General features: G+C 42.5%; 2 long non-coding RNA genes across 3 annotated transcripts; one reads left to right on the top strand and one right to left on the bottom strand.

Annotated features, from left to right (window-relative positions):
• The first annotated feature begins 199 nt into the window (after positions 1-199).
• Positions 200-12,599, top strand: LOC124104727 (uncharacterized). 2 transcript variants are annotated; one of them, XR_009228375.1, is made up of 5 exons: positions 200-276; positions 458-617; positions 6,903-7,027; positions 7,760-7,896; positions 10,897-12,599. It is a non-coding gene; the product is annotated as an uncharacterized LOC124104727 (long non-coding RNA). The 2 variants fall into 2 exon arrangements; XR_006855498.2 differs by having other exon boundaries at positions 206-617.
• LOC124104728 (uncharacterized) lies at positions 6,455-9,262 on the bottom strand. Its single transcript, XR_006855499.2, has 2 exons — positions 9,148-9,262; positions 6,455-7,333 (listed from the first exon to the last, which is right to left on the bottom strand). It is a non-coding gene; the product is annotated as an uncharacterized LOC124104728 (long non-coding RNA).
• Positions 12,600-12,726: the final 127 nt, after the last annotated feature.

Below are 12,726 nucleotides of genomic sequence, written 5' to 3'. Positions count from 1 at the left end.
ACATCTCTCTTGCTCTGTTTCACCACATACTAACCCCCTGGCTACTTCCCAGAAGGTTGGTTTCCATGGAGACTTCCCTTTACCTCCTGCATTGCCATTCCAGAGTCAAAGAATCCAGTTAAACATTGACTTGGTTATGCTACTCTCTGAAAAACACAGCTGTAGGAATAGAAACCACTATTGATCATTAAACAAATGTCTAACACCAGGAAGGACATTAACAGAGACGGAGAGCAGAGATTTAGAGAAGACTTAAACTTGACCCTTTCATTGCAGGTACCCTTGTAAGGACTAGTCATCAAGAATAGCTAAGTCATCTTTGGAAATAAGGGAATGCATGCTAATTATGGAGAGTTTTGCTAATCTTTAATTTGAATCAGAGTATATGTTTTTCAAATAGGAAAAGAAGCAGTGGGGTGGCCAAAGTTTCATTTGATTTTTCTATCAATGATTTCAGTTTCCTTTGAAGGACTACATTGAGGGAAGGCAGGAAGACAATAGGATCCTCCCACCCCAGACAAGGGAAAAAATATCTTGAATAAATTATCCAAATAAAATCTGTTTTCAAAGCCAGCCTATTTACTACATTTTTAAAAAACAGAAGAAAAGACTGGATGGTGAGTAGTGATTTATGCATGGTGGGGCTATGGGTGATTTTTATTTTATGTTTTATACTTAAAAACAAGACTCACTGTCAGATTTTAATTGCTCATGATCATAGATTACATATGTTTCCATCATGTATTCATAGAGAAATTTTAAAATATATATTTTTTATTTTTGCAAAATCCATTTGCTAAGGGGATAACATGGTTTTTGGAAAGTCTTGAGAGTCAACAGAAGGATTCTGCTCTCATTTTTTGCTTTACTATTATTAAACTTGGGGAAATTATATTTGTGGGGAATATAAGTCTTTACTGAGGAACCAGCTTAGTTGATGAGGAAATAATTAAGAAATGAAAATGTGTTTCTGGCCATTTTTTATTCTCTTTTTATTCCTGGCCACTTCCAAGCTTTGTGACTTCCATAGATTACTCAGTGTCCTCCTGCTCTGTAAAATAGGGTTAATAATAATATTCATGAAAATTGAAGAGCTTGATTCCATTTATAGCTCTTAGAACACTACCTGGCAAGTAGTCAGTTCCCCCAAGGCATGGACCAGTGTCCTCTTCCTCCTAAGGAAGATTTGCTGTATGTCCACATGTGCATGGGATAGTCCTGATTGCCCATTGACAGAAATTCATTGAAATAGATATGTTCTATGTGTAAAAAGAATTTTACACCTAAGTATAGAAAATCCAGTGAGGATAAAGGAGGGTTAATTAATTGAGTCTACTTACCTGAATAAACAATAGTGCTGAAGAACTATCATTTTAAAAAAATTTCATCTGTTGAAAGGATTTTATAAGCATCATGGTAAAAATTTTTAATTCCATTAAGAGAAAAATGAGAATTTAATCTCACTTATAGACTTAGACATAGATGTAGTTCGTTAACCACTAGAGTTGGCACACATTATCATTAAAAAGCTCTTATCTACCCAAACCTGACCATTCCCAAGACTACCCATAATCCTTTATAATAATCACCCCCCTGCAGTTCAAGAATGACTATAAATACACATTATTAAATGCAAAAATAATAAATAGGGTGTTATTTGTACTAGAATTCACAAATATGGAATGAGAATACAAGTTTATAAATGTCTCAAGATGAAGCTCAGAAAGGATTAGCCACATTTTTTTCTGAAGCTGAAGATAGTACCCAGAGTAAAATTTATTAAGACAAAAGCACAGATAAAAGAGAAGGTGGTGAGACCCCAGAGGGAAGGGGGAGAGCAGGGGCTAACAGCCCCTGTGTGCTATTTCCACATGTGAGGACAGTAAACCCCCAGCCTGGCGCAGCTCCACAGGCAGCATGACCTGGCACTTCCCATAGAATTGCCTTGCACAAGCTCAGAGTGCTGGGACTTGTCTCACCTGGTATAAGGAGTTGCCCTCCGTCAAGACAGGGTGAGCCTAGCTTTGAGGCAAAAAGCTACAAGTCAGATTTCTCAGTCAGAAATCTCAGCTTTTGTTTTTGATTCACTCCAAACTAGCCTTGGGGCAAAACTGTTAAGTCATCTTGTTTAGTGGATTTAGATTCTATAGAAAGTTAATACACATTCATAATGAGATATGTGGATTTTCCTGCTTTCTAATAAAAGAAAATTTTACATTTGAAAGGACAAGAGACAAGATCCAGGGCTTTAAGGTATGAGTTTGGTATCACAGAGAGATTTAGGTGCTCTCGAAATTTCCTTAAAGCCTTCTATAGCCTAATTATCTAGTCAAAGCCAGCAAGAGAGGAGTTTTTCTTGCTGGGTATAAACATTTGCCTACCTTTGTCCATAGGACTGTGATTTAGCTGCTTTGCCTTGGTTTTGATGGACTTTCAGAGTCATCCACACTCTTCTAGCCCTACACCTTGTAAGGTGGTTGCCTATGGTAAAGAATGTGCCTTTTGGTAGAGAAAGACCAATTTATTTGATAGCTCACCAGCTACCGTGAGAATCAAACAGGGAACCAGTACCACAGTAGCACTCTGTTGTAAGTAGCTACATATAGATAACCATAGAACCATTTGAGAGTTAATCGTAATAAATCTTAAAGTTTAAACAAACTAATACTGGGCGGATCAGTTTCTTTTTGAAATAGGCTCTAGGTAACCACATTGGATGTTTTATACAGCTGCCACTTATATCTGTGGGGGATTGGTTCTAGTACCAAAATCTATGGATGCTCAAATCCTGATATAAAATGGCATAGTATTTGTATATAATCTACATGTGTGCTGTTTTATACCTCAAATCATGTCAAAGTTACTTATAATGGACAATATGATATAAATATGATATAAATGTTATGTAAAGAGTAGTTATACCATATTGTTTAGGGAATAATAACAAGAAACAAGTTTATACATATTCAGACAATTAAAAAAAAATATTTTCAATCCATGGTTGGTTGGATCTGTGGGTGCACAACCTGAGGATACTGAGGGCCAACTGCCGGGTTGCTCGAGACTTAAACACTCAGGGGTCACTCCAGGGGAACTGGGCTAATTGGGCTGTGCGAAATAACCACACAAGAGACAGAAATACCTTTTTCTTTGTGGGCTGTGACGACTCCTCTGACCTTAAGGGTCCGCAGAGAGAGAGAGAGAGAGAGAACACGCACTGACCCCTTTTATTGAGGAGAAGCTATTCAAATGAGACAAAGGGTCAGGTTTCAGGGGGCTGAGTCTAGTTGCATGATGTCTGCTGTCAGCAGGTTGACTGACATCTGGGTAGGCCACACCCAAGGGCACAGTAAGAGAAGGGGTCACACAAAAAGCACTTCCATGGAACATTCTATCCCAAACAGGGCAAGGTAATATTACAAAGGAATAGGTAAGCGTAGCTCCTCCCTTGGGGCTGTAGGAAGACACACCCAGGCATGAAGACACAGACACGTGAACCCTAGGGGAATGGACTCAGTCACGTGCTAGTGGGTCTCCCACAGCCAACTATAATAAGCAGATGACAAACACTAAGGTGACACTCCTTAGGATAGGATGGTAGCTTCCAGGAGCCAGGTTGGTTAAATTGCCTTATACTCCCCTAGTATATAATTTTCTTGGAAAAGTCTCAGGTGGAGTTTCAATGTGCACATAAATATTCCTTAGGGTTAGATTTAATTTCACACATAGGTTAATGATTATGCTTTCCATCGGTGGGTTTTAAATCTTAAATGTTTACAGGATTCCTAAATTATGCTTCTAATAAAGTTAAAGCCTCATCTGCAATTGATCTGTAATGGATAAGCAATCACTGGAGTCTTTTCATCAATGTGAATTATGTGTTTGGATGCAAACTAAGCACAGTGAACCTTCATTTTCCTTCCAGGGATTATTCTTCTTTGTATTTATCTAAACATTGGGTGTGAAGGTGACAGTGCAGCAGACCTATCTAGTTTAGAAGCACTGAAGCAAAGCAGGTGGAAAAAAAAAACATTCTGAAGCTTCTTGTATAAACTGCCAAATAAGATCAATTGAGCCTGGTGTGGTGGCACACACCTGTGATCCCAGCAACTTGAGAGACTGAGGCAGGAGTCTGAGGGCAGGTTCAGCAATTTAATGAAGCCCTCAGCAACTTAAAAGGCCCTGTCTCAAAAAAAAAAAAAATGGGTGGGAGGCTGGGGTTGCAGTTCAGTGGTAGAGTGCCCCTGGGATCAATCCTCAGTACCAAATAGTAACAATAATAATGAGAATAATAAAGTTCTGTTGAATGAAATCTGTATCTTTTCCCTTTAAATATACTCTGCAAGTACATCATTGAATTAAATGCTAAAATCAGGCTGTCACATGCCTATGCTACTCTGAATACAGTCAGTGGATAAATTTGTTAAAATGCATTGCTAATGGATTAATTTAGATGAAAGAATTTTTTTGTATATTTTCTCTCCCATTGGGAATATCAATCTAGTTATAATACTTTTTAAGACGTCTTTAGAAAATTGCCTTCCTTTATCTCCTTCTCCTCCTTCTCTTCCTCCTCCTCCTCCTTCTCCTCCTCTATCTCATTTACACTGAAATTTAACCTTTAGTAGATGGTCTCTATCTGGTCTAATGGTCACTCAGCATATAATTAATATGTATTTTTCTCCTAAAGGAAAAATTCTCCTCTTACTAATGCCTGCCAGATTTTTTGCCTCTCTCTCTCTCTCTCTCTTTTTTTTTTTTTTTTGGTAAATTTAAATTGTGGACCCAGAAATGGAGATATGAGCTTCTAGCTGCTAAGGGAGCATAAGACCAGGGTAGAGAGGAGTATGGTGAATCAGATGTTCTAGAGTTCACGGTAGTTCAGAGCAAAGATTCAGCTGTTGTCACAGAACTAATGTCAGCCTGGACAGTGCCAGTTCCTGAGTTCCAGAGATATCAACCATCAGCTATGAGTTTTAAAACATTTCAGCTGATCCAAGATAGGAAGTAACCCTGCCCTGGGAAAGTCTTTGTTTGGGGTATTGAAAAATCACATCAGTATGAAATTTAGAGGACACCAAAGAAGAGACCAGCTCATTTCCTTGTTTTTTCTTGTATTTCTCATCAAATACAATGCCAAGAAATACCAAGATAACATTATTACTACTTGGGGCTGGGGATGTGGCTCAAGCGGTAGTGCGCTCGCCTGGCATGCGTGCGGCCCGGGTTCGATCCTCAGCACCACATACAAACAAATATGTTGTGTCCGCCAAAAACTAAAAAATAAATATTAAAAAATTCTCTCTCTCTCTCTCTCTTAAAACAAAACAAAACAAAACAAAACAAAAACATTATTACTACTCTGGCCCTCTGCCTAGCAATGGGATTCTTTGTTCAGGTGGCCTAGGGTCCCAGACTTGGTTCAGTGTTGAAAGCCACAGCCGAAGGGGCCCCAGCAGACTTTCAGACTGCCAGCTGATGATTGGATCACAGCAGCCCCAGCAACATCTAGCTGATTGGCTCCTCTGCAGTCATGCTCATTGGGCTGTTTCCCCGCCCTTTCAGACTACGGAGCTGCTCATTGGGGAACTTTTTGGCTCCGCCCACACGACCCAGCCAATAGGCCTCAAGAGCAGGAGGAGTGGGGGAGGTTGAGAGGCTTGTGGGAAGACGGTGGTGGCAGTTGGGATCTGAGGGTTTTTCCTGAGGAGCTGTTTTGTTTGGCTTGTGTGGTTCTAAAAATAAAGTTCGTTTCTTTTGACAAGTGGCTCCTGATTTGTGCCCAGCCAGACTGCGGCAGTTCAGGTTACTTGGCAAAGCAGTGAGGACAGAGGGTTCCTTTGACCTGTGATTGAGCTTCTATTGGTGTACTTGGGTGACCACTCAGACCCTAGTTATTACTTTCCTTGGGGCAGAAGTTATATTGATGACATCCAATCTTAACTCTATGATCTCTTTTGGAGTTCTGGAGGGCAAGTTTTGGCATGTGTTTGCTTTCTGGGTTATTTACTTATTTGGTATTGGGAATTGAATCCACGTTACCACTGAGCTACATCCCCAGACTTTTTTTTTTTTTTTTAATTTTGAGACAGGGTATCACTAAGTTGCTGAGGCTTTGAACTTTGATCCTCCCAAATTGCTGGGATAATAGATGTGAGCCACTATGCCTCACAATCCATGTCATAGAATTTTTTTTTTTTTTTTTTTTTTGGTGGTGGTGCTGGGAATCAAACCCAGGGCCTCACACATGCTAGGCAAGTGCTCTACCACTAAGCTATCCCCCAGTTCTTTGTTTTTGTGTTTTAATAGCAGAAGAAAGCAAATCTGCATGATTGCTAAAGGAGAGAAGCAAGAGGTTTGCTGATCTTAAGCTTGCTTCCTTTTTACCAATTTGCAGCCTGGTAAAGGACATAGATCTTGGAGTAGCTAGCTTCAGGAATATAGGACAATAGAACAGTGTGTTCAGTCTGTTTATTCTGACTACGTCTCGCGAGAAGGGAGCAGAACGTTACACAAGAGTGTCAGGGACTCGGCTCCACTTCTACCATAATGCCAGCTTGGACTCTCACTCTTTCTGAAGTAGTTCCAAGAGCGGTGCTCAAGGCCTTGCTGCCATTTGTCCTGCTGCCTGTTCTTATTGCTTCTTGACTTGTTCTGGGCCTCCTCAGCATGTCCATAGGCACAGGTGTTCATGGGCAAGGTAGAGAGTTTAGGATTCTCTTGATAGAAGCAGTGCAGTCTTTGGGGGTCTTTTCCAGGGCTTTCTCAGTGATCCTGCAGAAGTTAGGTTGCTGAGGCTTTGAACTTTGATCTTTGAACTTTGATCCCCGGGCTCAGAACTCACAGGCAGTCAGTCAGGTGTTGTCCAGAGCTTCACCTCTTCTAGATGTTTTCTATTACAGAAGTGATGCCCTCTGCAGGATTGGATGCTTAAACTTCAGGCATTTCCAAGCAGCCAACATGTCTCTGGGTAACCAAGGCCTCTAGGGTGCCAGCTTCATAGCCATCACTCCTGGTGGGAAGCAAGGTGAGGAGGCTGTTGTGGAGGGGAGGCTGGAGGGAGCCCACTGTGCCTGGTGCTGCTCTGGGAGTAACTGTGGAGAATGAGGCATGGCACTTGCTGCTCTGATTGGATTCAAACTCTAACACTGATGGTGGAAAGGCAAGAGCAAGATAGCTCAGATCTCTAGAAGAACACTGTGAACTATAGTTTAGTCAGTACCTCATCAGTTGTCACTGCCCTCAGTGTACAATCCAAACTCATGTATGTGCCATCTTAGTTTTGGTTCCCTCAGACAGCTTTCCATGCAGGTAGTTTATTTGGGTGATCATCCTGGAAACAGAGGCAACAGATGTAGGGGATAACTCAGGGGAAGGCAAATAAAGCTAGTCTAGAGGGTATCCAGTTTGTTGGTGGATATGAGAAAAACTTACTCTTGCTGCCAAATTCTCAGACACAGTGTGGAATACACTATTTCCACTGTTTCTGTGTCAGAGATATCTCACCAGAGGGGTAAGGGTGTTGGACACCTATTCTCCAATGGCTGTCACTGGTGGAGAACTCCTGAGGGGAGGAAGCAGAGGGGTGTTTATTCCCTACCACTTCTGGAGATCAGGGAAGGCTCCAACAGGTAGAGAAAGCCTTGAGGTAGAGAGATGTATGTGCCAGCAACTGCCTTGAAATAGGAAAGTTCCAGGGGATGGGGCAGGGCCCAACAGTGACTGCTAAACATGTTCTTACATATTTCCTCACAAGCAGACCTTGGTTGCTGCTCTAGCCTCACCCTAAGAAGTGTGTGGATGTGATGGGGAGAGTGCCTGGGGAGATCACAGTCCCCAGTGCATGACTATAGGCATCCAATGTGGAGAAGCCCATCATGATAAGCAGGAAAGTAGGTAAGTATGTAAGCAGGTAGGCCACCATGGCCCCAGACCCAGGGTGCTCCACAGGCAGGCAAAGGCCAACCCACTAATCTCCAAGAGCTGATGGTTTTGAGTACTTAGTTTGCAAACACTCTATGCTAAAGGCTTTCCAGAATTTTCCCAGTTCATCTGAACAATAGTTCTATGAAGTAGATCAGTTGCTTAATATCTCTGAAACTTACTCCCTTAGGTTCAGAGAGGTTGTGCAACTGGTCTAAGGCTACATGGTCAAAACAAGATGTGAACCCTGTTTGTCTCACCCCACAGCTTGTTTTGTCTTGGGTTTGGTTTTATAGCTCTAAAATGTCAATTTTTTAAATTTTGAGCAATCCTCCCACCTTTTTTTCATGCTACTAACTTGTTGAAGAGACTGGAATTATTCTCCTGTGGAATGTCCCATAGTTTGGATCTGCCTGGTTGGTTCCTCCTGGCGGGACCTGTTTCTCCAGTCTCTGGATATGCTGTAAACTGGGAGTTAGGCCAAAGGCTTAACAGGAGGGCATGTGGATCCCTCCAATGAAAGGCTGCACACTCTCCTCATAACCAGTGGGGTGATACTTTAAAGTTTGTGCTTTTTTGTGTGTGTGTGGTACTGAGGATTAAACTCAGGGCCTCTCACATGCTGGGTGAGTGCTCTACATTCCCTAAGCCTGTGATCTCACATTCAACTATAATGGGATGGAACTATTTCTTTTCTTTTTCTGAGAGAGAGAGAGAGAGAGAGAGAGAGAGAGAGAGAGAGAGAGAGAGAGAGAGAGAGAGAGAGAGAGAAATTTTAATATTTATTTTTTAGTTTTCTGTGGGCACAACATCTTTGTATGTGGCGCTGAGGATCAAACCCGGGCGGCACGCATGCCAGGCGAGCGTGCTACCGCTTGAGCCACATCCCCAGTCGGTGATAGAACTATTTCAACGCCAGATTAAAGGGTGGCTATGCTAAATCCTGTCAGGGTACTGAGCCTGAACTAAGAGGGTTCAGACGTTAGACAGCTTTGACCACCTTTTACAAAGATATGAAGAAGAGGCAGGCTCCCTTCCTGCTTCCCCAGACCAGGATGGTGGAGGTTTTCCAACCTCAGGTTCATGTGAAGCTAATAACTAGGCTCGAAAACCGCAGACGCTGGGCAGCCAGGTCAAGACTCGAGATGCCGGCACAGAGTTCCTTACTGGAGGACACCGCCTTCCTTCCAAGCTGTGGGGCAGCCCCTCCTTTCCTGCACATACCGGATTTATTTCAGATGATGCTGGGTCCCTCTTCATTTCCATGCCAGCTGCTTCAGGTCCCAAACAACCAAAGAAACTTCCAGCTTCCAATTCCATTAATGTCAAATGAGACTCTGGTTCAGGCGCAAAATAGATCCCAAAGCACCAAGGGACTTGATGACATCCCCCCACACTCTTTCTCCTTAACCCTTTGCCTGGCCTGCTACTCTGCCACACTCAGGTGTGTCCTGGGGTTTGGCACTATGCAGGGACAGCCTGGAGCTGAGCTGGTACAGCTGTTCCCCTGAGGCTGGTCCTCTGGTGGTGCCTGTCATTTCCCCTGCATCATCACTACATTTCCTTGACATCTGGGTCCAGAGAAAAGTTCATGGACTCCTCCATGCCACAAAGCAAGAGGCCAATAATAATAATAATAATAATAATAATAATAGCAATAATAATAATAATAATAAACAATAATAACAAAGAATTCTTTTTTTAAATTTTTTAGGTGTAGATGGACACAATACATTGCCTTTATTTTTATGTGGTGCTGAGGATCGAACCCGGGTCCTGCCCGTGCTAGGGGGACACTCTACCGCTGAGCCACAATCCCAGCCCAAACAAAGAATTCTTAACATCTGTTTCCTCCACCCCTAAATGTTCCTGGGGAAATGGAAATATCTGTGACAGAGAAAAGTCGTTGTCTAGATTTTTGATCTAATTTGTGACATTGGTTTGTTCCAGAAAACAGGTTAAGTTCTGCATAAGAGAGGCGAGTTTTCAAGAAAAATTTTAAGGCTAACTGTGAAGAGTGGAAATGTGGCATAGATAGCACTGTGGCCAGGGTAGCAGAAAGATCCAGGAAAACTGCTTTGTGTTTGAGGGGAGATGACCCTAGGAAAGATGGCCATGGAGGTCCAGAGCCCAGGGAGTAGACAGTACATGGGACAATCTAGAGGCAGGGTGGCATATCCACAGCATTGAAGAGAAGAATAATCATAATTTTGGGAGACCACATAAATATTATTCTTTTCAAATATTTTGTAAAACTTCCAATCTCACAGAAGTCCAAATCCTTCAAAGTGTATCCCTATTCAAAAACCTAACTGTTACCTTTATGAATATTCATGATTGAAGTGATTTTCATCTGCTCTGGATTATTTTTAATAATAGCAATATCCAATAACACATAACGAATTCCAACTGTGCACTAGGCACACCACAGAACTTTTTAAATACTCAATTTTGTTTAGCTCCTACAGCAATGCTATGAGGACAGGCCTACATTACCCTCCTTTTCATAGTGAGGAAATGGAGCTGAGAGAGTCACACAGGGTGCATGCAGTGGGAATTGAATCCAGGTTCGCTTTTGACTTATCTGAGAACCTAGTTCCATGTCTTATCATGTGCAGTAAATAAAGTCCTGAAAGGTAGCGATTATACATACTCTCACCCTCTCCACCTCCACACAATTAGTGCAGAACCTTCCTTATCATAGCCCTTGTAAGTGTTAATTGGAAGAATGGATATCTTACTCTTACTTCTCTTCTTTTTTGCCCCAGGCTCTGGGGAAACAACTCTGGGCTTCTAATTAGTGCCAGATCTTCAGAATAACATAGAGAAAATAATCCTTAAATTCTCATTAAGCTCTTAATGAGTTTTATTGCAGGCACAAATGAAGAGAAGAGTAGTGGCCATTTTAGATCTTGCAGCTGCCGATCTGTAATTGTCTTTATAATTGTCTTTATCATCACATGCATTATGAAGTCTCAACCGAAGCCTTTTGAGTCCTAACCTTTGAAGAAAATCTCCCTGGAAGCAGAAGTTGTTTTTTTAGAAGCCAAAATATGCTCTGGAGAAATGTACCATGAAGAAGATAACATGGCCCTTCCCGGAAAGAGGGACAACTTCCTTTCCCACAGTTGGCCTGTGCTTTACTGACCTCCTGGCTGCTCACTACAACCTTTACCCCACCTCTGGCTCTTCTACAGAGCCTACTGAGGAGGATATCCATTTCCACACAGTGGAGACCTCCTTACTTAGAAGTTAAAGTGATGCTACCAATATACTTCACAGCTGTTGAACGGAGATGATTGATTGCTGCTACTGAGCTGCATGAACCAGTCTGATGGAAAGCCAGCATGGTCTGGAGTTATGATGTCATGTTTTTGGATGCCCATGGTAAGCTGCCACCATATAAAATTGTTGCAACTACAAAACTGAGTGAAACTTCTTTACATAAGTAGAAAGGTTACTAAACACTGTGTTATGGCTTAAATGTGGAATTCCCCAGAAGCTCACGTTTGAGACAATTTAAGAAGGTTTGGAGGAGAAATGATTGGGTTATATCCTTAACATAATCAGTGAATTAATCCCTCGTGGGATAGACTGAATGGTAACTGGAGGCCCGTCATGTGTGGCTGGAGGAGGTGGCCATTGGGAGTGTGGCTTTGGGGTATATATTTTGCATCTGGTGAGTAGACTCTCTCTCTGCTGCCTCATCATCATGTGAGTTGCGTACCTTTGCCATACTCTTCCGCCACGATGTCCTGCCTCACCTTGAGCCCCAAGGAATGGAACCAGCCACTTATGGACTGAGTCCTCTGAAACCATGAGCACCTAACTAAGCCCTTCCTCCTTTACAATTGTGCTGATTGGGTCTTTTAGTCACAGCAGCGAAAAAGCTGATTAAAACACACTTGTGGGAGATCAACCTTGCACGTGACTGAGTCACACTCCCCAGCTGGGTGCTGAGGCGCTCAGTCACAGAAACGTAGCAGAGCTTTCCCCAACCTTCTTGGGTTCGAGAGTTGGTGTCTCGTGCATGGTGTGTCTTCCTACAGCCTCAGGGTAGAGCTAAGCTCACCTGTTCCTTTGTAATATTACCCCTTGCCATGTTGAGGATAGAATCTTCCATGGAAGTGCCTTGTGTGTGTCCCCTTCTCTTAGGCCCTTGGGTGTGGCCTACCCAGATGTCAGTCAACCTGCTGACAGTGTACATCATGAAGCTAGACTTAGCCCCCTGAAACTGACCCCTTGCCTCATTTGAATAGCTTCTCCTCAATAAAAGGGGTCAGCGCATGCTCTCTCTCTCTCTTTCTCTCTCTTCCTGAGAACCCTTAAGGTCAGAGGAGCCATCACAGTGACCCCAATGAAAAAGGTATTTGTGTCTCTTGTGTGGTTGTTTTGCACAGCCCAGTTAGCCCAGTTCAACTGGAGTAACCCCTGAGCCTTTTAGTCATGAACAGAACCCGGCACACACTGACTTGCAATCCCCTTGGGTTAAGCAATACTCGACTTAGTCAAATTCCAGTGAAATGAAGGAGTTCAGAACATGTCCTGGTATGGGTTTGACTGACAAGTAATGAATCCTTCCCTGTGCTTGGGAAATTCTTGTTCAGAATCATTTGGGCCTGGTTTTTCTGCAGAGACAGTGGATGCTTCTTTTTGTCATTTTCCCATTATTTCTAGGGACGTTCTGAATAAAGTCACCCACACAATGTGTTATAAAGGAATGAACCTGGGCACCAGGACACCTGAGTTCTAGTGCTAGCTCTTTCTCTAGTAATAAATGTGACTATTTTTTTCACTTCTCGT

The sequence above is a fragment of the Marmota monax genome, unplaced genomic scaffold, assembly GCF_021218885.2.
Source record: "Marmota monax isolate L192 unplaced genomic scaffold, Marmota_monax_Labrador192_F-V1.1 WCK01_AAM20220418_F8-fsc00001, whole genome shotgun sequence".
NCBI lineage: Eukaryota > Metazoa > Chordata > Mammalia > Rodentia > Sciuridae > Marmota > Marmota monax.
This window is presented reverse-complemented; position numbering and strand designations above follow the sequence as displayed.